Here is a 27,082-nt window from a genome sequence, read left to right on the forward strand (position 1 = left end):
TTCAACGGCATTGTGCAGAAGGCAAGTTCTCAGATTAATTAAATTCAGATTATTAAGGTGCCCACAATTTGGCCAACTCGCTGCTTCCCAACTATGCATGAAATTGAACACATTCATCTGTTTTTACAAATTACCCACAGACTCACTTACTGTATCCACTCACTTCCACCAGTTATCTACCTTGCATTCTATTGTCTACCATATGCTTCTTGAACAAAGTAATGAAAATCTTGTGACGGGGGAGAGTGCTACCACCAGTCCTCCTTTCTGTACAGTAATTAAGAGTTTGTTTGATTTGCAGAGGTAGATGATGACCCATTGGTGGATCTTCACAAGAGCAGACAATTTTTTTAACAACAAGCTGTAATTTATTGTGTGATTGTAACATATACAAGTGACATTGGCTGGATAGACATCATCACTAGAACTTTTTGTTATGAAGAAATGTTGAGACAAAGGTACAGAGTATCCAGCTTAAAGCTAATAAAATAAACAGCTTGTGAAGCCTTGGGCTATTTTTAACTTAGAACAACAGAAACAGCTTAAATGGGTGGGGTCAAGCTTCCACAGAACCATGATTTTTAGTTTAAGGCTTTCAGCAGTTGCTAGGGCCTTGAAGCTGAATGTGGATGCTTTCATTCCTCTCTCTGTTGCAGGTAAAAGCTGGGGCTCTCTTCTTACCGCTAGAATCGCCTGCGAAACAATCTATTTTACTGAATTTGCACACTGTATTTATGGCATGTTACTTTATTGGAACAGTTACTTAAAAGTAGTTAATATATGTACTATTTTGTTAAGCATTTCGATAGAGTTACAGTTGTGCCAATTATTTTCTGTTATTTTTATTTTGTCTGTATTTTAACAGTAGTGTAAAACTAAAGTGTGTCTTCCTTAAAGTTATTTCAGTGATAGTAGGAACTTCAGATGTTGGAGAATCTGAGATAGTGAGGAGTAGAGCTGGATGAACACAGCAGGCCAAGCAGCATCAGAGGAGTGGGAATTTTCTGAAGAAGGGTCTCGGCTCGAAACGTCAGCCTTCCTGCTACTCTGATGCTTGTTGGCCTGCTGTGTTCATCCAGCTCTACACCTTGCTGTCTCTTCCTTAAACTTGAACAATTTTACGAATTGAATTGCATCTGGAATGCAACACGTTACACTAACCTTTAAAAGAAGAGAACATCTTAATATATTTTAAGGGAGTGTGGCCTGGTCTACAACAGTTCCGGGGGTGGAATACTTGATTCTCTACTCAAAAACTGTGTAATATCACGTCTCCAGCATTAATCTTTACAGGACCATTGCCTTCCGCAACATAGTGCTCCAGGACAAAGCTATTGTGCACTTTCTCACACCCCTCCATTGTGCAGTTTTTTCCCAGATTCTTGGAGCATTCTAATTAGGCCTCTCCATCCCACTTTCAAAAGCTACACAATACTCCTTGATCCATCTTTCTCCTTCGTAATGTTATTTGGAACATTTATAATGTTAAAGGTCCTGTACAAATACAAGCTGGGGAAGTGGTAATGTGCTGGCAATATCACTGGTTCTGTAATGCTTGAACCCTCCGCTAATGTCCTGGGGACATGGACTTGAATCCCACCATCACGGAGGGTGAAATTTGAATTCAGTAAAAATCTAGAATTAAAAGAATTAGTCTGCTGGTTACCAGGTAACCATTGTCAATGTTGTAAAAAAACATTTGGTTCACTCATGCCCTTTAGGAAAGGAAATCTACCATCCTTACATGTTCTGGCCGACAGGTGACTCTAGGCAGTGTCCATATCTCTTAAAAGAATAAAAGATATTGATTAAAATGTTTCAGTTTCCGTATCAACAACAAGCTAATTATCATCCTCATTCATGCATATTGCATCCATTGTTAGATAACACAGGTTCTGATTTTGGGATCAGAGATAATGGGAACTGCAGATGCTGGAGAATCCAAGATAACAAATTGTGGAGCTGGATGAACACAACAGGCCAAGCAGCATCTTAGGAGCACAAAAGCTGATGTTTCGAGCCTAGACCCTTCATCGGAAAAGTTTTCTTTTCTGATGAAGGGTCTAGGCCCGAAACATCAGCTTTTGTGCTCCTAAGATGCTGCTTGGCCTGGTGTGTTCATCCAGCTCCACACTTTGTTATCACAGGTTCTGATTTTCTTCAGTTGTCTAGGCCATTTAATTATGTGGCTGAAATAAATTCCTTCTCTGCATAACTTTTTTGTATAAATTCTCTGCTGAATGCTGAATGTGATGATTTCTGTAACAGTTCCAATTTTCAAGGACACCAGGCTTTGCACTCAAGGAGCTTATTTACAGTTTACAGTTTCTAAGCAGCACACCACAGTCAGTATCCGAGCTGCCATCAACTGCTTACAAAATGTCCTTGCACTTCAGTGCAGCAGTTACAAACATACAGTGGTTGAACAAATGAAACAGAAGGTCAGGCCAGAGATAATGAGTTGGGAGTAATAATTTTGGATACCAGTAGCGTCAAGGCCCTTGTGAGTAAATCAGTATTTTCTTCAGTTTCGTGGAGACATAATGCATTATAAGTTACACCCTTCCGTTAATTGCTAAATGTTTGTAAACTATCCAAGCTAAGTGGCTACTTAACAAGTTTGTAAGTTTGAAAGGCTGAGTTATGGCAAGTGAATTGCGATCATTAGTTTTCTGACACAGTTCATGTTTAATGAGATTTCCCTCAGGAAAATGTCCACGTGCCATTTTGATTAAGAGTCATTAAGTCCTACAGAAAATAAAACTATTAACCTGAAAGTTTAGCATACATGATTCATTTACCCTGATATATTTGAGCAATTCTTCACATCTTAAACCCTGTAGGGGTGTTCCAATATTTGAATTCAGGACAATTTGTGAGCCAACGTCAAGCAAATTGCGTTTTTTTTAATACTATGTGTCCTACTTTGCTATTCTCCCCAAAACATAAACTAAATTGAAGCTGTAGCATTGTAAGTTGCACAGTATTCAAACAAGCACTGTGCAGTAATTCTGTATTTGATGTTTATGTACAGAAAAAAAACGCTGTTTGATCCTTTAAAAATAGATTGATAAAGAAGGCACTGTCCTTGACATGATTTAAAATACAAACTAAACCAGAAGAATTGTGTAAGCGACCTTGCTGGCAACAAGCAGGCTTTTCTGTGTAGGGAAGTGATCAATGTATAGCAACTAGTTGTGGTTTGTATTGTTAAGTGCCCTGAAAACTGGAACTTATGTGGAGTTTTCAGACAAAGGAAAGACATCGAGAATTTTTATGCTGTTTAACCATTACTCATGCATGAGTCTTGACAGTAAACAGCTTTTCTAAATTTATTTTTGGAATGTGAGCATCAGTTGTCACATCAGCATTGATTGAAGGGCTATTGACTTCAGTGGGCAGGATGGAACTTAATCATGTTCTCACCCACCACACACTTCAAACAAGCAGTCGCTATCAGATGTGGAAACATTGAAAACTTTTGATTAGGTGCGATTAACAAACTCAGTGCTGTCTGAACACCTAACTCTCCAATGATAAAATGGCTCTGTTATTCACTGAATAAACCCATTCAAACATCAGAGGAGGCATTTATTTTAAGGCAATGATAGATCGACCAAAATTCTTGAGTGCTCCCTTTATTTGTAGAACTATAACAGCATAACCTCTCACGTTTTGGAAGGGAAGTAAAAATGGTAAATGGATATTACTTTCCTTCATCTGTTTTGAAAGAGTTTGCACATTCTGAGCTCTGGACACTAGATGGCATTTTCTTTTAGATAGAAATTATTCTCTGTAGGAGGACTTTCTGAACATACTTGAGTCTGTGTTTTCCCAGTTTGTTAAAGTTATGTTCTGAACTGATAGATGAGATTTCTCAAAATGTAGATACCACAGGAAATGACAGAAATTGTTTCTTTTCCCAGTGGGTATACCCCTGTCATCCAAAGGAATGTTGCCGGCAAAGAGATGTGAAAAAATGTAGTGCATTGAGATCTGCCAAACCAACCTGACTTCCTTTAGTGGGCATTTCACATCCACTGCAATAAAATGGAGTGGACAATGTGTTTATTATCCAGTAAGCCACTTTTAAAAGCCATGTTTATAAAACATTTTGCACCACAATGAGCACATTTCAAAGCCGCCCTGGAACAGGAAATACTTTCTTGATTTTCATCTTATCTTTGCTACTATCAGCGAAAGCAGAAAATCCGATGACAGGAAGGTACTATCAAACTACATCCCGATCTTGTGGTGCTGAGAAAGAGTTGAGAATTAGAAATCTACCAATATCGCATGCATCGAATAGAACAAGCAGGAGGATTTATATCTATTACAGAGTTCGTGCAAAAATGTTGAACTCCCTTTGTGCAAGGGTAGAACCAAAGTGTATGAATGTGAAATAAGATAAATAAAAAAATTAATTATCAATAGAAACTATAAGAATACAGAGGGGCCACTTAACTTCTGAACAATAAAAATAAGTTAATGTACCTGGGACTCTCCATTAGGATTCTTTCAGAGAAAACCATTTGAAGGACAGCTCTGCTTTTTTTTCAAATAATGATTGACATGCTGTTTACTTCATTAAACTCTCTTTCTCAAGTTCAATTATTAAAAATGTTATTTTTAGCAAATGTAATTTTGAGATTTAAGCCTTCCTCAATCCATTCCTAGCAGATCTCATGCTTAACCCAGGACGTAGTAAACATGATTCTATAATGAGGAGATTTACTAGGATGTTGCCTGGTATGGAGGGAAGCTCTTACAAGGAAAGGCTGAGGGACTTGAGGCTGTTTTCATTAGAGAGAACAAGGTTAAGAGGTGACTTAATTGAAGCATATAAAATAATCAGAGGGTTGGATAGGGAGAGACTTTTTCCTAGGATGGTGACGGCGAGCACGAAGGGGCATAGCTTTAAATTGAGGTGTGAAAGATATAGGACAGATGTCAGAGGTAGTCTCTTTACTCAGAGAGTAGTAAGGGAATGGAACGCTTTGCCTGCAACGGTAGTAGCTTCACCAACTTTAGGTACATTTAAGTCGTCATTGGACAAGCATATGGACGTACATGGAATAGTGTAGGTTAGATGGGCTTGAGATCGGTATGACAGGTCAGCACAACATCGAGGGCCGAAGGGCCTGTACTGTGCTGTAATGTTCTATGTCTATGTCTAATCAAGGTCAGAGCGTAATGGAGTCTTTACAGCATGGAAAGAGGCCCTTTGGATGAAAGCATCTGCACCAGTCATTAAACATCCACCTATTCTATTCCCAGCTTCCAGCACTTGGCCTATAGCCTTGAATACAAGTATTCATCTAAAGAGCTCTTAAATGTCTAAGTGATCTAATAGTTTCAATTGATAGTATTCAAAATTATTTATTCTCAGCTCAGAGTAACATAGAGGCACTTCCATTTTGCTGTTTAGGCAATAAGAGAGCAAAAATTGAAGAGTGTGAGGCTTCATTCTATTTAATTTGATAATTTACTCATGCTTGCACAAAACTGCCATATTTGGGTGGAATTCTGGAGATTGAAAGCAAAACAGTATGATACACATACTGTTACTGATAACATTTACTGTTATTGTTTATGTAGGCTTGGAAATTAACTCAACAGAGCATAGTTACATAGATTAAAAATAAACATTTTGTTATCTGCTACAATAACATAAATTTGCCAACTTAGTAACCCAAATCATTTATTAGGAAGATGAATGTTACAAGAAGTAGAATACGCGAACAGCTTATAGTTACAGTAGAACATCATCCTGTGACATGTGTCTTGCTTATAGTGTATGGAGTCACATGTAGGACAGACCAGGTAAGGATGGCAGTTTCCTTCCCTCAAAGACATTAGTGATCCAGATTGTCTGCCCCAAATCGGCAGCTGTTCCATGGCCATGGTTAGACTCTTAGTTCCAGATTTTTTAAAAAATGAATTCAAACTTCACATCTGCCATGGCAGGTTTCAAATCCTGATCCCCAGAACATTAGTTGTGTTTCTGAATTAATAGTCTAGTGATAACAACTCTAGGCCAATGCCACCCCATTTGTGTCACAACTCACTGGAAACTATTCATGAGATCTGAACCTGAAAATGATTCCGGCCTCCTGAATGCCATGATAAGCTTACATGGTGCCTGAATGAAGGCCAAACCACACCACCGTAAGCCTTGAGCCTTTGACCACAGGAGGAGGGAACATTATCAGCCAGTCTCTGAGTAGCAATCAGAGCAGAAACATTTTTCTTTTCTAACCCAGATGTCAATTGTATTCTCCCTTCCCTGCCTCAGATGAAATTAACCAAAGCAGTGCAGACTATGGACTAGTGGAATCTTTCTGATCTATCACTTAGTTACTCATCAAATAGCCCTTCTTGGCCATCAGGAAGAACAGAAGTCCAATCTCATCTGATTGATGTAAATAGACATGAACATGGTGTTGATGTAGGTGATGTTGAACAAAATGTTAGCTTTGTGCCATTTATTTTTCCTTTTCTACTGTGATTCTCTATTTCTCGTCAGAAAAGCAATGAAGCAAGAAAATAGGAAGTGTCTCGTCCTGATGCTCTGGGGCAGATTTCACATATGTTTTTGATTCATCATTTACACATGTTTGTATAAGAACAGCTTGCAGTTATGCAACATCTTTAACAGTCACGTACAAAAAAAATGGTGCTTCACAGTGTATAATAATAAAGAAAGACCAGAAAAGGCCTTAGAAATAGCCATACGAATCTCAGCCAAAAATACAGATTTAGCAATGTTCCCAAAAGGAGAACAAGAAATTACAAGTTATAGAGCGGGAGGTTTTCAACCAGAATAAAGAGCTCTCAAAAGAGTCATATGGACAATGTGTACCCTTTGCATTAAGGTGTAGTGCCAGTGAGACTCTTAGAATAAATCAGGTCATTGACTGGAAAGGTAATTATGTCATTTCCTCCTGAACACATTGCAGGATATGCTTTCTTCTTTATTGAAGCTTTCAATATGTCAAAGGTAATCTAGTGAAATAATTTTTTCTTTAATTTCATACAGAATTATACCATAAATTAATGTTATATGTTTGATTTAACTATCAGTCATCTAATTTAAGGACATTGAGTAAGATATCCTCTGTCACTTAATGTGGAATCAGAAATATATTTTTGATGCAGGATTTCACTAAAAACAACATACAGAGGAAATCCTCCCTCAGCTTCAAGTATAAATCAGCTAGTGTTCTTGGGACTTGATAAGTTTAGACCACGGAAAAAGAAATTGTTTGCCCACAAACACATTACAAGTGTGAATAAATAGTCATAGAGCCATAGAGGTTTACTGCACAGAAAAACACATTTCGGACCCTCACATCTGCGCAGTTAAAAACAACCACCTAACTATTCTATTCCCATTTTCCATCATTTAGCCCATAGCCTAGCATGCCTTGGCATCGTAAGTGAACATCAAAATATTTCTTCAACTGTATAAGGGTTTCTGCTTCAACTACCATTACAGCAGTGAGTTCCAGATTCCCACACCATTACAGCAGTGAGTTCCAGATTCCCATCAGCTTCTGGGTGAAAAAGACTTTTCCTCTATCCCCACTAAACCTCTGACCCCTTACGTTAAATCTATGTCCCTGGTCATTGTGTTGTCCATTAAAGGGAAAGGTCTCTTTCTGCCTATCACATTTACGCTGCTCATAATTTCATACATCTATTTGAAAATTCATTTGCCTCAGTTATCACCTCTATTGACATAACTATATCACAAACATGCAAGAGGTCTTCAAAAGAAGGCAAGGCAGAATGAGGCATCCTGCTCCCTGCACAGAAATGAATGTCATCAGCAGAGGGTTGAGAGATTTCAGTTTCTCCCTCAGCCAAGGTAAGTGTATGATATTGGAGAACCATAGTAGTAGGGTTTCAGGAAACAGGCAATCAGTGATGGAGAAGATATGTAGTCAAAAACTTATCTCAGTGTCAAAGATGGCAAATGACCTTGTTCAGCCTCAGTCTGCTGCCAGCTAGAGAGAAAGAAAAAAGGAGGAATGGCATCAGTAATGAAAGAGAAAAAGTTAGGGACCAAACACTTACTCTTAACTGCCCTCTGGGCAATTAGCAATGGGCTAGCAAGTGATCCCTTCATCATATGAATGAATTGTTTAAAACATTTTCTTAATGTTCATTCCCAACTGGATGTTGGAAGGGCAGAGTACAGATCAGATACAGTGGATGGATCAAGAGGGATGGCAATGTGGCAGACTAGGTGTCATCAGCATATGTGTGGAACCTCATGTTGCATTTTCAGAAGATGAAGCAGAAAGAGAGACTGTGGATGGGAAATAGATATCCACCAAGGATAAATCTGATACACCAGCCCAACTGTAACCATTGAAAGGTTCAATGATTTCATCTGATTGATATAGAATCCCTACAGTGTGGAAGCAGGTCTTTCAGCCCAACAAGCCCACACCGAACCTCAGAGCATCCCACCCAGACACATCCCCCTATAACCTATCTAATCTACACCCCGCTGAACAGAACAGGCAATTTAGCATAGCTAATCCACCTAACCTGCACATCTTTGGACTGCAGGAGGAAACCAGAGCACTCGGAGGAAACCCACACAGACACAGGGAGAATGTGCAAACTCCACATAGATAGTTGCCCGAGGGTGGAATCAAACCCAGGTACCTGGCACTGTGAGGCAGCAGTGCTAGCCACTGTGCCACCGTGCCACCATACTGCTGTGGTTGCCTCCACAGGAACAGGCTGGAATCGAACCTGGGCTCCTGGCACTGAAGGAGGGAGGGAATTGCAACATCGAGAAACACAGCAAATTTATATGTGAATGTTCCCTCCAAATATATGTGTTTCCCTTTGTGTTGTGTTGAGGAATAAATGCTGATCAAAATGTAGGGAGAACTTGTCTGTTTTTCAAATACTTCTGTCTTGAGAAGAGAGACGGGAATAATGCCTTAAATAAAAAAATAACGCTGCCACCTGGGCAGTGCTCACTCAGTGGGGGGTCAATTGGTTCATTTGGCTGATTTGCATTCAGTGTGATGCCAACAGTTTGGGTTCAATTCCTGTACCAAATGAAATCACCATGAAGGTACTATCTTCTCAACCTTGCCCCTTGCCCCTTGCCTGAGGCGTAGTGACCACCAGGTGTCTCTCTCTAATGAGAAAACAACCCTATGGTCGGCTGGGACAAAAATGACTGACTCCGTACTTGTCTGAAATGCTCTCAGTTGTAAGAGTAAACAAAATGGGTGCAACCTTATAGGAATTTGAGTGATGTGGGCAATGGTAAGATGTTTGGCAGAAGTGGGAAACAAGTCTAGCAGCAAAACCTGTCTCAATGGCAGGAGCAAATTTCTCCATCTTTTACGTTTCCTAGAAGCATCATGGCAAGTTTCTTGTGAAGTCATAATGGGTTGCCAATTAATAGTGTTATTGCTTGTTAACCACCTTGTGAACAGACCCACTCATCTAATTAATATCAGCCTCCCACTTTGCCACATTTCACAAACAAACTTGACATATGGAAAACTCAACCAGGAAAGCACAGTATACCTTGCAGATTCAACTCATTACTTGCTCTGGGCGACCTCTATGTTGGACACCAGACAACAATATCTCAGAGTGCAATTCATGGACACCAGACACCTACAACATAGAACATAAAACATAGAACATTACAGCACAGTACAGGCCCTTCGGCCCTCGATGTTGTGCCAACCTGTCATACCCATCTCAAGCCCATCTAACCTACACTATTCCATGTACATCCATTTGCTTATCCAATGACGACTTAAATGTACCTAAAGTTGGCAAATCTTCTACCGTTGCAGGCAAAGCGTTCCATTCCCTTACTACTCTGAGTAAAGAAACCACCTCTGACATCTGTCCTATATCTTTCACCCCTCAATTTAAAGCTATGCCCCCTCGTGCTCGCTGTCACCATCCTAGGAAAAAGGCCCTCCCTATCCACCCTACCTAACCCTCTGATTATTTTATATGTTTCAATTAAGTCACCTCTCAATGACATTGGCATCTGCCAACCCATCACAACCATCATGGCACTTCTCTGATACACTGGCGGGGGGGGTGTGGAAGCACATATTTCCCTTGCAGGGAACATTGCCAACTAATTTTGAGAAGACCACAACCAAGATACTGCACGTTCATGGACAAGAACACAACTAATTCACTGGACCCGGCTAGATCTCAGGGTTGTTCTCTTGCTCTCTCAGTGCTTGCACAATTTTCACCTGCTGCTCATACCAGCCATGCTTACCATTAACTTACCATTCCATGCCTGTTAGTGCATTGGCACTTCACCCAGAGTCAAAGGCTTTCACTCCACTGTTTTATGGTTTTCTTTAGCACGCTTGCACTGATAAGCTACTTGTCAATAGGGATCTGTCTGGGAATAAGGCTGGGGACATCTCAAATTGAAGCAAGCTGAAACATCAATCTAATACCTACAGCATGTGCCAACTGCTCATACAGCAAAACACTGCACTTAGAATCAACCAAATGGCCATGTTGAAAACTGGTTGGGGGCTGGAGATCAGTGCAATTGGGGTAGGAGGGAAATCTTTTGGTCGGGGATGGTGGGGTCCCAGCCTTGAGCACAGTCCACATGTGATCCAGGGGCTTAGACAGGATCAGTCATTTCCTTGAAAAGCTCAAGATCAGGACATCTGTCTCAGTGAAGTCCGGGGCAAGGGGCAAGTTTGAACAGTCAGTTCTGTAGGGACAGAACAAGTAATCAGGAGAATTGCATACCGTTTGGCAAGAAGCGGTCAAGACAGCCAGTAGGGTTCTTCTCTGTCACATTTTGGAGATGTTCATTAAAGTTGATCTGGGGCAAATTCATCTGCAACCACCTGGAAGCTGTGCACCTGCTATCCCAGCAGCTGCCGAAACTTGTGTATTCTGGAACACTCTTGTGTTCCTGGTGATTTTGAGGGTCTGGGTGTCTTCTAAGGCTGGATACTGGGGGACAAAGGATACTGACAGTGACATGGTTTTTGGCACCTTTGCACAACCCTCTGACTGATGTGAAGCACAAATACAATACACCGAATAGAGCCAAGGTGAAACAAAATATAGAGCAGTTGAAGATGTGGCTCAGCTGCTTTGATCTGTTTTGGGGATGGTGTTTTTCTCTGGTATAGTCTAGACAGAGTGTGCCACGTCATCTCAACATCATGTCTTCTGAACAATTGAAGGCAATAAGACAAAGTGAAAGTGCTGAGAAACTGGGGGGAATGGTAGCAATCTTCCAAACAGGAGGACAAGGACATTGGGAGGGAGAAAGGTGGCATTGTCCATGATGAAGCTCAGCCAAACAAAGCCTCATTGACACCCACTTCCAACAGATTAGAGCCGGGTACAATGGAAAATAACTAAATGTAACATGTTCTTCGGTCACAAAGCCAAAATTTGGAATGACATGCAGCCTCTGTTGGCTTTGTTTATATTCATTTTTGCTTGTAAATAAAAGATCAAGTCAATCTTGTATTTGTACAATTGCTTGCCTGTAAGTGATGGCCCACAAATGGACAATGACATGTTTTGAATGCTCACTGGACAGTGGGAACACAGCAGCATGATGTAACTAGAGACATGGAAAGTGGTTAAACAGCAATTAGGGTGACAGAATAGGATTGTCCGCAATGGGAGTATCAGCCATGTTGGCTATATCTCATGGGAAACATGAGTTTGTGGCAACTATGCTATGACATTGTAAATAGGGGCAATGCCAGATTGTCAATGTTTACCCAGGCACACAATGACCTTACAAAATGGCACGGGAGCAAAGGATGCTGGTCTTTCAGCTGACATCAATTGTATGGTGAGTTGTTTCAAAATGATGTCGTAAAATGGGCACATATTGGATATTAGAGATGCCATGAGCATGATAGGTAGTTAAAGGCAAATTTGGTGATATAATAAGAAAACACTTTAGGCCTTACAGTGAACAATCTTCGAAAAATGTCAATATTGCTCAGGCTTAAACAAAAAAAAGATCAGCCTAATATAACAACTTTCTTCCACCTGAGGAATATCTTGACTTGTGCTGAATCCTTAGAAATATTCATCAGGGCTAAATTTAGGTATGTCAGGGAGATGATTGAGTAGTGGTATTGTTGCAGGCATTAGAGTATATTAGGATGTTTGGAACAGATGATTTTGCATCAATAAACTGAAACCAGACATCACATCTGAATTTGACGCAGTTGCCAAATTTATCACAACTTGAAGACCATCAAATATTGAACATGGAAAGTGTTGTAGGAATGGTAATCCAGAGATCCAAGTACTGTGCTGGAGATCTGGGAGATGATAGTATTTGATTTCAGTACAACTCTGTCATTAAAAATCCCAGGATGAGCAAGAACTCTGAAGAAGATTCAAAATGCTAACTCTGTTTCTCTCTCCACAGGTGTTGCTGGCATTATTGAGTTTCTCCAGCATTCTCTGTGCTTCATGAAACCTCAAAGCATACATTATTTAGTACCATTGCAATATTTCACACCATTTAGTCTATTGATGCTGAGGTTTCTTTGTGGAAGAGCAGGTGGGTTTTGTCACATTAGGAAGGGAAAAAGTGGCCTGGGCACTCTGCTGTAGGAGATGGCCTTGCCCTTCAGGCTAGGCCATTCTAACTTGGCTGTGATCAAGGACAGGAAGGTGTGATTTTTGGTGAAGCAGGTATGAGAACCACAAGGACAACAACAGAGATTGCTGGAGAAACTCAGCTGGTCTGGCAGAAATTGTGGAGAGAAAACAGATAACATTTTAGGGGGAGGTGGCGTAAAGGAATAAGCAACAGATGGAGACAAAGCCAACAAATTGGTGGAAAAGATACTTAGACAGACATAAGGATAGACAATAGCCAGGGAGAAAGAAGCGCTGTTAATGAGGACCATTAGTATGTAAAAATGGGTTGGCTCTGCTGAAAGCAGTGCATGTGGTGACAGGGTTTCAGGTGTGGGGATGGATAAAGAACATGGAAGAAGTTGTTCAGTGCATTAAGTTACTGAGCTCGAGACTGAGTCCTGAAACCTGCAACGTTCCCAGGTGGAAAATGAGGTGTTGTTCTTCAAACTTGCAGTGAGCCTCATGGGAGCAATGTATCAGGTCCAAGATATAGAAGTTGGCCATGAACACAGTGGTGTGTTGAAATGTCAGGGGCATGGATGCTCAGGGTTATCTCTGCTGAGAGACCATAGGTTTTTCACAAAGCAATCATCCACTCTGTGTTTTGTCCGAAATGACCATATTGTGAGCAGCGAATACAGTCAACTGGATTGAGTGAAAGGCAGGTAAATAACTGCTTCACCTGGAAAGTATGTCCGAGGCCATGGATAGTGAGGAGGCAGGAAGTAAATGGGAAGTGTTACAGGGGTTGTATGGGAAGATGCTACGGGGGTGTGGGGAGGTACTGGAAGTGGAAGAGGTATAGGCCAGGCTGTGCTGGAGGGACAGTCCCTGCCGAATGCTGACAAGGGGAGGGAGGGGAATATGTGTGCAAAATGCAGGGGATGGGTCAGGCACAAGGGATTGAGGGTTCTGTCAACCATGATGCGGAAGAATCCTCAGTTGAGGAAAAAGGTGGACATTTCTGATGCTCCCCTGTGAAAGTTAGCATCAACAAACCAGATGCAATAAGGATGGTGGAGATGGGAGAATGAAATTGAGTCTTTATAGGAAACAGGGTGTGAGAATATATTGTCCTAAAAACTGTGGGAATTGGTGGGCTTGTAGTGAGTAGCCTTGGCCAGCCTATACCCAGAAATGGAAATAGAGATGCTGATAAAGAGAATGGAGGAGTCCGAGATGGACCTGGTGAAGGTGACAGCAGTGTAGACGCTGTAAGTGAAATGGATAAACTTTCTCCCTTCCAGATAAGAGAGGAAAGCAGCACCAATGAAGTTGTTAACATATCAGAAAAAGGCTTGTGGTGAAGGACTCAAGCAGGGCCAGAACAAAGAATGTTCTACATACCCCACAACGAGACAGGCATAGTTATGGTCTGTCAGGGTATCCAAGGCCACCCCTTTGACCTGAAGAAAGTAAGAGCAGGAAAAGGAGAAGTCGTTTAGAGTGAGGAAGTACTTGGCCAGGTGAAGGAGGGTGCTGGTGGATGGAGATGGTTCAGGCCTTCTTTCTAGGATGAAGTAGAGAGCTCTAAGAGCAGCTTTCAAGGACCCTCAGTCTTTACAACTGACCAGTAACAACGAGGTTCATGCAGGTTCTGAGGGTGAGCGTGAGGACCCAGGGATCATAAACATACTGAAAATGCTGCCATAGCACAAGGAGCCAATTCTGATGGGGTTGGGAAATGTGAACATAGCAATGGCATGGCACTGTTTAATTAGGGGAGAAATATTGCTCTCAGCAGACATGAATGTGAATCCCAATGGTTGTGTTGTCTGTCTGGTGCCAAGGTCAAGGATATCTCAACAGGGCTGGAGAGGAACTTGACAGAAAGGGGAGGATCCAGTTGTTGTTGTGCACATTAGTACTAATGACATTGATAGGACTGGAAGTGAGGCTCTGCTGAAAGATTTTGAATAATTGGCAGCTAAATTAAACAGTAGAACCTCCAAGGTAATGCCATCAGAACTATTACCCAAGCTATAGGCAAGTTTGCACAGCATAATTAAAAAGTTAAAGCATGGCTTAATGTTTGGTGTGGCAGCACTAATGGTGTAGAAAGGAGCCGTTCCAAATGTACAGGCTTCACTTGAACCAGAATGGAATCAATTTCCAGGTAATCTAAGTAGCTGGGGTAGTAGAGAGGGTGTAAACTGATTGGGATGGGAGAGAGGTAGGGAGGAATTTTTAGGCTTACAAAGTGCAGGATATTGCATCATCGCAGATAACTATTTTAATAATGATATCCCGAGTGGAACAGGAAGGAACAAATGTACAGGCTTTTAAAATGATGCAAATGTGGTGAAAGGGGAAGACTGGTAAAAAGGCAAAGCCAAGAGGGGGAATTAGTGGGAAAACTCACCAGCTCTGGCAGCATCTGTGGAGAGAAAGCGGAGTTAAAGTTTTGGGTCCAGTGACCTTTCTGGATCAGAGGGTTCTAAAGAAGAGTCACAGGACGCAAAACATTAACTCTGATTTCTCACAATAGAACAAGGTGTAGAGCTGGATGAAGACAGCTGGCCAAGCAGCATCAGAGGAGCAGCAAGGCTGATGTTTCGGGCCTAGAAGCTCCTTCTGTAGAGGGGTCTAGGCCCAAAGCAGCAGCTTTCCTGCTCCTCTAATGTCGCTTGGCCTGCTGTGTTCATCCAGCTCTACACCTCGTTATCTCAAATTCTCCAGCATCTGCAGTTCCTACTATCTCTGATTTCTCTCAACAGGTCCCGCCTCAGAACTTTCCAGAAATTCCTGTTTTTGTTTCTGATTTCTAGCATCTGCTGTTCTTTGAGTTTTTCTTGTTTAAAAAAGACAAAATCAATGGCTTTTAAATGCAGTTTTCCAAACAAAATAAATGAATTAATGGCATAAATAGAGGTTAATGGGTATGGTCATATAGTCAATACATGGAATTCAATACTCAGTGCTATTTTGTTAGTACACTTCTCCAAAGGGCGGGAGAGAAGGAAAAGGTGATTGGTTTGCTTTGATGGTATGAGTTGAAATAAGTATGTTCGCAAAAAGTGATCACAAATCGGAAAGCATAGAATCCATATGGGTGAAGCTAAGAAAATACAAAGAAAAGAAGACTCTGGTGAGAGCAATCTCTAGCCACGTTCACTGTAGATGTTCTGAGGATGGAGAATAATTCAAGAAATAATGAGGGCATTTTAAAAAAGGCAATGCATTAATAATGAGTGACTTTAACGTTCATGTAGATTGGGAAAATCAAATTCACAAAGGCAGCCATGAGGAAGAATTCATAAATGATTTTTGGGACAGTTTTCTTGAATAGTATCATAGAATCCCTGCGGTGTGGAAGCAGGCTATTCAGCCATCAAGTCCATACAGACCACCTGATGAGTATCCCACACAGATCAACGCACCTACGCTATCCCTGTAACCCTGCATTCCCATGGCTACCCCACTCAGTGTGCACATCCCTGGATACTATGGGCAATTTAGTACAGCCAATACAACTAACCTTTCAGCTGTGGGTGGAAACTGGACACCCGGAGAAATCCCACGCTGACTTTGCAAATTCCACACAGATGCTCGCCTGAATGTGGAATCAAACGCAGGCCCCTGGCGCTGTGAGGCAGCAATGCTAACCACTGTGCCACCATGCCTCCCACAGTATGATGTGGATACAACCAGGGATCAGGCTATTTTTGATCTGGTAATGTGTAACATGACAAGTTTAATGCATGATCACAGACTAACATATCCTGTGAATGAATACACCCAAATCTAAACTTTTATTTTATGGGCTTTACACTGATCCCTGTAACATCATATTAATTGGATGTTTGTTCACATTTTTGAAAGGCAAATTTAAGATTGGCTTCTCTGTACTTTCATGCAAATTTTTCTGGTTAGTCTCCTAGGAACCTCTCACTGCCTTCCGCACCCAATGTTAACAATTTAAGCAGCTCATTGAACAATAGATGTACTTCCTTTAGTTTGGAAGTTAGCAGCAAATCAGCTGAATGTTGCAGCAGACAATTTGATTTAAAACACCCCAACCCACAAACAGACTAAAGTGTTATACGTGTAAGATTAACTTTTTTTTAAAAAAGCATTGTAAATAATTCACACTACTTGTGAAACTGTTGAGGGTAGATGTGAAGGGAATCACACAATAACAGTTCGCTGAAACTTTTCATAACTTTTAAAAATTCTTTTGAGAACTTAACAGTTTGGATTTCATTCAAAATGAATCTGTGCCACAAGTGTTTAATTTAAAACGTCTCCTATTAAGACCCCATTCCAATTTATTCTTAAATTGACAAGAACATTCAACAATCATTCATACTTTCATCAGTTGTGAATTCTAAAAATGCCAGAATTTTCCTGAGGTTCCCAAATTGTTCACCTAAGGGGTATTCACATAATTCATATGACTACTTTCTACAATGCAAATCTATAGAAGTTTCTTAATTTAATCAAGCATTCCAGTAAATTACTCAAATTGATCCAAAACCAGAAACAGAAAGCAGCAGTAGTTTCTGCTGAACCAGTTTTTAGCTGATTATATCACAGTTAACTTTCACAGTCATTAAGCCAACAGCAAACAAACACATTCACACAGATGTTCTGAGACTGAACAAAGAATCCAGCAGCCTCCTTTTTTTGAAATGAAAATGCAAATATTCTGAAAAGATAATTGTTTGCAATAATTTTAACTTATGCTATAGGGCGTTAACCTCATTGTCTTACTTCTAATGCTTTTGTTATATATCAAAGTGGCAAAAGTCAAGTTATGTAGTAACCATAATTTTGGCACAAGAGAACTGTTTTGGTTCAAAAAGGTGTCCACATCACAGGTGCTCACATCTGGTGTTTGTCATGCCAGGAGCTATTTTGTCAAGTACTGTAGCACAGGTTCTGGAAATATCAGAATAAGATAATGGTACCTGTCAAAGTGTAACGTTGATTTCATGTCAATGCTGCCATTTGCAATGAACATTCAAACTAAGACAATACTTTGACTCTGCTCAACTGAATAAGTACTCAGAATTAAAGAGGAATTCCTTTAGCATACGTTGAAGAAATCTTTGACTCCTTTCACATTGTTGCTAATCGGTTTAAATTGGTTTTTGCTGCATTGATGGAAGTCTTTGATGGTTTCCACTGTTACCGAAAACTGTTGATGTCTATAAGGAGTGGCGGCATGTAATGAAGGTCTTAGGTTGCAACTTAACAATTCTGCCTGGGCTATTTGCTCTTAGACTTAGTTGGTTTAATTTCCCATCTAGGTAAACACTTATTGTGCCTCTGGTTATAAGCTATTTGGTCCTGTGAGAGAAAGGGAAATGTGTCAGTGAGTTTAGTGCAATATATTTTGCTGATGTAGCTTAGCTTAAATGTTTCTATATATGACACTATGCAGAAGTTTTGTGAAATATGGCATGATTTTAATGGAGAAGATTAGATGAATGATTGAATGTTAGTTATTAGTGTGATTGAAAACAATTGATGAGAAGTGAGTGATGGAGTTTGGCACATTGAGATTAATGGTTCGCTGCTAAGGCTATTGCACCTAAAGATTAACTTACTGGCCTTGACCACTCATGTGAAGGTGTTGAACTTCGCACAGCACTACATCCAAATCTTCAGATGTAGACACGTGACCTTCACTGCTCCTACTATCTGTTTCCACTGCTTCTGAGAGTTTACCTGAAGCATCTCCTTGAAGATAGATAACATCTTCTCTTTTGAATGTCATCATCCAAAGCCTTCAGTACAACATAGAAATTCCTAGAAGCCACTCTCCACCATAGTATGCCTTAATTCATTGTAAATTTTTTCCAAAAATATACTTTAATTGTAAGATTGTAAAAGTGCATTGCAAAACAACTTGATTTGAAAATTTAAAAGGTGCAATAAAATTCAAGCTGTCTTCATTCAGCAAGTTTACACTTCACTACCTCAATATCATTGTAATAGACTCAATGTTTATAACATGCATTCCATGTCAAGCATACAGTCTGAAAGGAAAATATTTCAAACTGAAAATTACAGAAAATTCAATAGAAATAGGCTTTTGTCTGTACGTCCTTCTTGATCACACAGATGCTTTCCACCATACAGACCCCTCAGTCACTCAGACCTTCTAGATCATACAGACGTCCTCAATCACACAGACCATCACAATCACACAGATCCACTCAATCATACAGACCTCCTTGGTCACAGGTATCCTGTCAATTGCACAAGCTCTCTCTCAGTCACATAAACAACCTCCTGTACCAAACAACCTTGTATTTATTTTACTGTCTCCATCCAATGTAATTACAATTCACATTCCTATGTGTTCCCTCAGTAATGTCTTGTTGCATGATGTTTTATTTTATTTGTTCAGGTGATGTGGCACCAATGGCTAGACCAGCATTTGTTGCATCACTAATTGTCCTGGAAGAGTTAATACTGTGGTATTTTCCTGAATTACCACTCATTTTTGTATTTGCCACTTTTGTCTCTATGTGGTTCAGAGTGATGGTTGTTTGAGGATGTGACTGCCACGAATTTCCCATTACAAAATATAGAACTGTGCAGCACAGGAACAGGTTCTTCACCTCACAGTGTTGTGCTGAACATGACACCAAATTAAACTACTCTCTTGGTCAATATCCCTCCATTCCTTGCATATCCATGTGTTTATCTAAATGTCTCTTAAATGCCCCTATTGTATCAGTCTCCACCCCTACTCATGGCAGTGCGTTCCAGATTCCTAACATTCTCTGTATAAAAAACCTACCCTTCACTTATCCTTTGAATTTTTCCCCTGCCACTTTAAATGCATATCCCCTCGTATTAGACAGTTCAACTCTTGGAGAAAGATTCTGACTGTCAACCCTATCTATGCATCTTCTAAGTTTATAGATTTCTATCAAGTCTCGCCTTAGCCTCTGCTGCTCCAGAGAAAGCAATCTGAGTTTTTTCCATCCTCTCCTTATAGCTCATACCCTCAGGTGGCAATATGATAAAGCCCTTCAGTACCCTGTCCAAAGCCTCCACATCCTTCCTTTATTGTGGCAAGCAGAACTGAATGCAATATCTAAGTGTGGCCTAACCAAAGCCTTATGAAGCTGTAATATGACATCCTGACTCTTGTACTCAATCCCCCAATCAATAAAGAGTAGCATGCCATAAACTTTCTTTGCTTTGTCTTGGCCTATTTAATGATTAGTGGTGGAGGATATATCACAGCAGAGTATCTACAGAAGATGCATTGCACTTAGGTGACAAGAGGGCTTTTTGACATGATAACAATAAATACAACTACATTTTATCTAGCAAAATTATTAGTACATTGAAGAGCTAGTACAGTTACATCTTCTCCCTAAAACCTACAGTAGAATTTTTTATTTCCACCCACAGACTCTGTGTGATAACAGTAGACTAGTTTGAGGCCAATGTAATATGAACATTAACCTCTACAGAATCATTGCTTTATCCAACAGCAATGTTACCTTCTTGGACAGTTAGTGCTTGGGTATAGCAACACCCACAATGCTGTTAGGAAGGAAATTCCAGATTTTGACTCAGCAGCAGTGAAGGAACAGCAAGTACTGCGGGTAACAGAATGCAGAAGTAATCCTGTCACAAGTTTTTACTCAACCAAGTCTTTTTAGGGCACGGTTCAGTCTGATGTCAACAGTGGAACTTTTTGAAAAATATGATGTAGCTAAATCACCAATAGTGAATTACTCATTAATTACAAAGTTATGTCAAGTATGAGTCTTGGATACCAAAGTTTCCTTGTTCCAATTTATTAAGATCAAAATGAAGAGAAGTTACTCGAGGAGAGTACAATGTGGTTTAGTTCTTCAGATTCAGATACCTTTCAGACATTACAAGCATCTCTTCATGTGTTTTATAACTAAGATCTAAATATTGAAAGGTATTAACATGATAATGAGCTTCACTGGGTCCCTTGCTCCACCTAATCACTTACACTTTGTCACGTGACTTCATATCATGCTCCTTCTTCAAGCCTGGGTTTTTGGGAAGTGTGATTCCTGGCTTTGCAAATAATCTGTTACTATTCTGTTGTAGCTAGATTAACATTGTAGAATATTTGGTTCTGAGCGATTTAATGTTGAAACTGCATTAAGGACCGCACAATTTGATGATGTCACATTGTAGTTGAATATATAATGATGCAGGATTGAATGATTGAATTTAGTGAAGTCAGAAGTGTCATCTCTGGCACAGAATAATCTTAATTATGGCTAACTAGTAACAATAACTTGGACCATATAATAAGCTGCATCCTGTTACATAATACAGGTACCTCTTCTTTTAAAACTCCTTAGTGATTTACCCTCTACCATTTATAATTATACAGGGTCTTAGATGCAGCAAAGAAAGGAGGATTGCTGTCAGGACTATACCTCCATTACCCAGAGCCTATTGTGAGATAATGAGCAATAGGAGGTAGCATTTCTGAAATATCTCAAAGTAACAAAGGTGGAGAGAAACCATCTGACCCATGAAGAAAACATTTTGAAGACAAGTGCATTTATCACTTTAAAAACATTCGTAGTAAAAAGGAAAATATTAGCCATACTTGGGAGAGACAGAGTCCTTAGAGCAGAAGACTGTGGAGCAATTGTACCTTCCTGGAGTAAAGTTGGAGATCCCTCAGGGTAACAGGGAAAACCTTTACAATAGCAGCACTAAGACGAGGCATGAAATGTCAGAAGGAAAAGGAAGTATTTAACCTTCAAAAGGAGGATTCCAGACTTCACAAGCAGGCACCATCAGATATGGCTGCAGGCTACAGAACAAGAGTCAGTAACTTAATTTATAATGAGACTACAGTATCAGAAGAGCCACACAATCCATATACAATATCAAAGAACAAGATTTGGGGAAAGTAATAGTAGAAGGAAGTACAGGAATCTTCAACACTTAGAAGGTCAGGCCATTCAATTTACTGCAATTTTAGCAAGAAAATTTACTAAGGCTGCAGCCACCAAAATTTATTTTAAAAATTGTACTTGGGGGTGTGTATTGTGTTTTGGCTGTGAAAGGACGAAAGGTGTTTATTTTGCCTGTAAATAAACTGGAGACCTCCAGCAAGGCTTCAAAAGGTATGAAACCACAGTTTTGGTCATTACAAGTGGCAAACTAATCCCCAATGTGCAGTGCAGCGATACAATATTGTCATTTAACTCAATTTAAAGCCTGAAAGGAATATTACAGTAGACCCATTCTAATTAATTAAATTTAAAGCGTCTTTGGAAGAATTTCATACAGTATTGCAGAAGTACTCAGAATGTAAATCTGAAGAAATTCGGTGAAGCCCAACGCTAGAAGTAAAGCCCAGCGTGGACTCCCAGCCTTAGGATCAAGTGCAGCATTGACTCCCAGCCATGGGATGAGGCCCAGCGCACACCCATCTGCTCTGTTTACTTTTATTTCTTTTCTCTCTTTCTCTGCTTTAGAAGAACTGTAATGCTGAACCTTTAACTATTTTTTCCAATGTATATCTAAGATTTGTTCCCAGGTGCCTTCTACCTGAGGTGGCATCAATAATGGCAACTTTATACACTTTTCACTCTACTCATGTATCACTATGCTTGTGTGCATGTGACAATAGAATCTAATTCTAATTCTACTTTTAAATTAAATAGTATTGATTTTATGCAAGAAAACATGCTTAAAGGCAAAAGATTACAAACAACATTGAGATGCAACTACTGTTTAAAGCATATAGTCAAACATAATAGCTTCAAACCAAATGGAATATAAGAGATGAAACTTGCCATATTTTGGCAAAATGTCTTTTTTGTCTGGTTTCATGGAAGGTTTCTCTCTGTGGCTTATTCACTTTTCTTGCTCTATCATTCCAAACTTGTCCTGCTAACTACATACTAGACTTCTAAAGTGCTCCTCCCGCTTTCTGCTAGCCCAATTCTCCCACTCGCTGTAGCTGGATGTACTTGCCGATGCCAGGATAGGCCAGGATCCCTGGCATAGGCACCATTTTCAAAAACGCATCCCCAGTTAAATAACCAGCCCAGAGCTGCCCAGCACAGTTCATAACATTCATCACACGCATGGTGGAGAAGGGGAAATTGATGCCCTGCTTTTCAGACAGAGACCTGGAGGTCCTGGTGTATGGAGTGATGCAGAGGAGGGACCTCCTCTTCCCACTGACTGGCAAAGCAGGCCACGCCAAAGAAAATGCCAGCCTGGTCTGAGCTTGGTACCTGGCTCCGTGTGGCTTCAGCTGTCTGGAGGAATGTCCAGCATTGTAGGAGAATACCTTCTCCACTCTGCTGGGGTGCATGCCACCATCTTCTCTCTGCTATCTCACACTCTCACTATCTCTGTTACTGTTTACTTCTCCCACCAAGGGCGTGCTCTGCTCCTCTCACTATCGCCTACAACATTTTCCCTCACTTGTTCTCATTCCCCCAAAACTCTCATGCTGATAACACTGCATGCCCTCTGTGTGCCTATTCTCTCATTTGGGACACTGCACTACCTTCTCCTTTCCTACACCAACACTAACAATAGTGCCAGCTATTTTAATCTCACTCAATCCCACCCTTCCTCACCTTCCAGGAAGAAACAGCCCACAATAGGGTAGAAAGGCTAAGATGGGCAGTGGTCTGTCTGGCAATTGACTGTTCACTCCAAGGGGAGGATTTTGACCCTGACCACTCTGAGAGTGTCAACATCCCTGGATTGTTATTGGAAATCAGCTTTTATTTACTCTTCCAGGACCCCCAGCTGAAGGCAGTTTTCCTTAACCTGACTGAGGACTACTCATCTTTATCCTCGTCTATCCAATGGACTTCACGCTGCACAGTATTAAAATGGGTTCTGTAGTCGCATCATCACCTCTGAATCAGCAGACTGTGGATGGAATTTCACCAGCAGTGTGTTTGCTGTATAAACTACTGATACACGATGCAAGTATGAGATTGAAACAGTACAGTGCTGTACAGCAAGATGACCGCTCCCTTGACTGATGATTGCTACAAATTGTGACAAGATTCTTGACTTTCTGTCTGCACAAAAAGGCAAGTCAAGATAGAAACATTGTGATCTATTAGCTCCGGTTGAGTGGCTAAAGTATTAGATAGTAAGGCAAGGCAGCCATGTAGTGCATGTCAAAATCAGGGCTAAGTGAATGAGCACAAAGAAAGCAAACGGGTAATTCAACTGGACTAATCTGCAGGCTGGGCAACTATACCAAACAAAGCTAATGGTGCGCTTCAATGTGCAGCATTAAAGCGTAGAAGCGTGTTGTACATGAATTTGAGATGTCACTTGAGGCCTCAGTGAGGCTGGTATGTGTTGACTGTCAATATCCATAGATGTGGTGAGTATGTGGTTGCTGCCCATGGAGTGTGCCCAGCGATACTGTGTCCACGATGGAGGGCCAAAGGAGCAGACAACAAGCTGGCGTCACCAGGTACCCGCTTTAACTTTCACATTAGGAATTCTCAGCTCTGACTTTCTATCCATGGATGTTAGGATTGGTGATTGTATAGTAATGACACAAGATTAATTAATAATGAATGATAATGAGTGATAATACTCATTAATGGGCCCCTAGTCAATTTACAAAAATTGTGCCTCGATGTCTGGAAGTTGGTTGGAAAGTGCACTTGGATGCTCTTGCCATCAACAAGATCTCAGTCCAATTTCTCCGACATTTCTCAACACAACCCATGTAAGTCAGGGCCTGGGAAGATTCTGCCACAGGCGTTGGGTTCCAGAATTATGCAACCACTTCAAGGCACATTGCTACAACAATGAAGAAAGATTTTATCTTAATCTCTTTTGAAAATAGCTTTTTTTCACACCTTTATTCATTATCCTTGTGTATCCAATGGACTTCACACTGCACAGTATTAAAATGGGTTCTGTAGTCGCATCATCACCCCTGAATCAGCAGACTGTTGATGGAATTTCACCAGAAATTGGCTAAGTGTGAATGTAGAGGAATGTCATCAAGAGCATCACCATGAGCACTTGGGAGTTTTTTTGCATATTCACCTCTTTAACTTTGCACCATGGTTCTATCTTCATCTCCCCTGCACGTCCTATTTTTCTATCTTCTGTTCAGCAAGGTCAGAAGTATTTGTCATTTCTGGGACCTTCCAGGATACAGCGCCCCCAACACGTATTTAAGCCAAAACAATCATGCAGTAGGGCAAACACTGCCAACTAGAAGCTACCCTTCATAGTGGAGTTAGTGAGAGGGGAAGGAAAAATAAATGCTCCTGAGTGTACAAATTTGGCACAGATGACCATTTATTTCAAATAAAAGCCCACATTTGTCACTAACTATTTGTACCAATTTTATATTCACCACCTGCCTTTTATCTTATTCATTTGTGGGACATCGCAGCGCTGGCTCTCTAGCACTCATTGCCTGCACCTACTTGCAGTTGTGAAGATGATTTTGACCTAGCTTCCAACATCTCTGCAGTCCATGCACTGCAAGTAGACACACAATGCCCTTAGGGAGGGAATTTCAGAATTTTGACTTAACAGTGAAGGAATGGTGATATATTTCCATGTTAGAATAATAGGTGGCTTGGAGGGAAACGTGCAGGTGGTAGTGTTCCCATGTATCTGCTGCCCTTGTCTTTCTAGATGGATGTGGTCTCAAGTTTGGAAAGTGCTGTCTGAGGTCCTTGGTTGAACTTCTGCAGTGCATCTTGTAGATAGTACACATTGCTGCTACTGAGAATCAATAGTGGAAGGAGTGGATGCTTGTGGATGTACAGCCAATCAAGTGTTTTGTCCTGGACTGTGTCAAGCTTCTTGAGTGTAGTTGGAGCTGCACACATCCAGACAATTGGGGAACATCCCATCACACTTCGGACTTGTGCCTTGAGATGGTGGGCAGGTTTTGGGAAGCCAGGAGTATTCCTAGCCTCAGACCTGATCTTGTAGCCACAGTATTTATGTGGCGAGTTCAGTTTAATTTCTGGTCAATAATAACCCCAAGAATGTTGATAGTGGGGGATCAGTGATAGTAATACCATTGAATGCCAAGGGGCACTGGTTAGATTGTGTCTTATTAGAGAAGGCCATTGCCTGGCATTTGTGTGGCACAAATGTTACTTGCAACTTGTCAGCCCAAGCTTGGATATTGTGCACGTCTTGAGTACATTTGAACATGGACTCCTTCAGTATCTGAGCGGTTGCAAATGGTGCTTAACATTGTGCAATCATCGGTAAATATCTCCAGTTCTGACCTCATGGTGAAGGAATGGTCACTGATGAAGCAGCTGAAGATGGTTGGGCCTCAGATATTGCGCTGAGGAACCCCTGTAGCGATGTCCTGGAGCTGAGATGACAGACATTCAACAACCATGACCATCTTCCTTTGCAGCAGGTATGATAGACAGTCATTGTAACTCCAGCTACAAAATTACCAATCCTTAGCACTGTCCCATTTTAGGACCCTGTCTAAAAACCTTTACACTCAGTGTATTATGACATTTTTTCATTGTTTATCATGGGAGCCTTGCACATAGGAAAACCTTCAAATGGTTGAAAACATTCACTTGTATTCAAAATGGAAAAAGCAAAGATAAAAAGCAAACAAGAGCTGCATTTTCTTCTGGGAACAGAAGATGACAGCCTGCCTTTTGATCAACAAATTTACAGCCAATGAGTTATGACTGTACCCCACTCCCATCTTTTGGAACTGAGTGTCAACTAAATCCTATCTGAACCTGTTGTGCCTAATTCTTCAGCAGTCGATCATGATGAAGGTAAAATTCCTCCAGCTGTATGCCCTCATCTTCATCCTTGAAATACTGTTGTCATTCTCCCAGCTCCTCAGCATCCATCATATTTCTCTTTGCTTGTGCCACTTCTACAGGGCACAGCATGGTAGGAATATGAAGAACACTCTGACTGGAGTGCATTAAATATAACCCCCACCTGCAATGGATCCAAACATTGGAACCTCACCTTCAGCAAGACTATCATCTGCTCTATCACAGCCTTCATTGATGAATGGGCAGCATTTTATCCACACTAGGCCTCAACCATCAACAAACACATTGATTTGGAGCCCATCTACCACCCTCTGAGAAAAAGAACATGAAATGACATCAGCAACACAGGAAATGACATCACCAACCCAAGGAAACCTAAACAGATAAATAGAAAGTGGGACATAACACCAGCGCTTCATCGGAGGCTCACTGATGATGTTACCTAAAATGGTGACAAAATGTCTGAAAATGAACCTTCCAGCTCAGCGAGCAAACTGACATCCAGAACCTCAACCTGAGCTACAAATCTTCTCAAAACTCGCTGACACTAGGCTTCAACTGGAGACTGCTGGGGGGTTATTAGCTAAAATAAGAAAGCCCTTTACTCCCACTAACCATCCTTGTAAGGCATCAAAACTTTGGAACAAAACTCCCAAAGT

The 27,082-nt window shown here is 40.7% G+C and overlaps 1 long non-coding RNA gene across 1 annotated transcript in view; it reads left to right on the plus strand.

Annotated features, from left to right (window-relative positions):
• The first annotated feature begins 2,350 nt into the window (after nt 1-2,350).
• Nucleotides 2,351-27,082, plus strand: part of LOC132210726 (uncharacterized) — a 52,043-nt gene continuing 27,311 nt past the window's right edge. Inside the window, exon 1 of the long non-coding RNA XR_009446906.1 lies at nt 2,351-2,503. This is a non-coding gene — a long non-coding RNA (uncharacterized LOC132210726). The remainder of the gene's footprint in view (nt 2,504-27,082) is intronic.

Source organism: Stegostoma tigrinum, chromosome 19 (assembly GCF_030684315.1).
Source record: "Stegostoma tigrinum isolate sSteTig4 chromosome 19, sSteTig4.hap1, whole genome shotgun sequence".
Classification (NCBI taxonomy): Eukaryota; Metazoa; Chordata; class Chondrichthyes; order Orectolobiformes; family Stegostomatidae; genus Stegostoma; species Stegostoma tigrinum.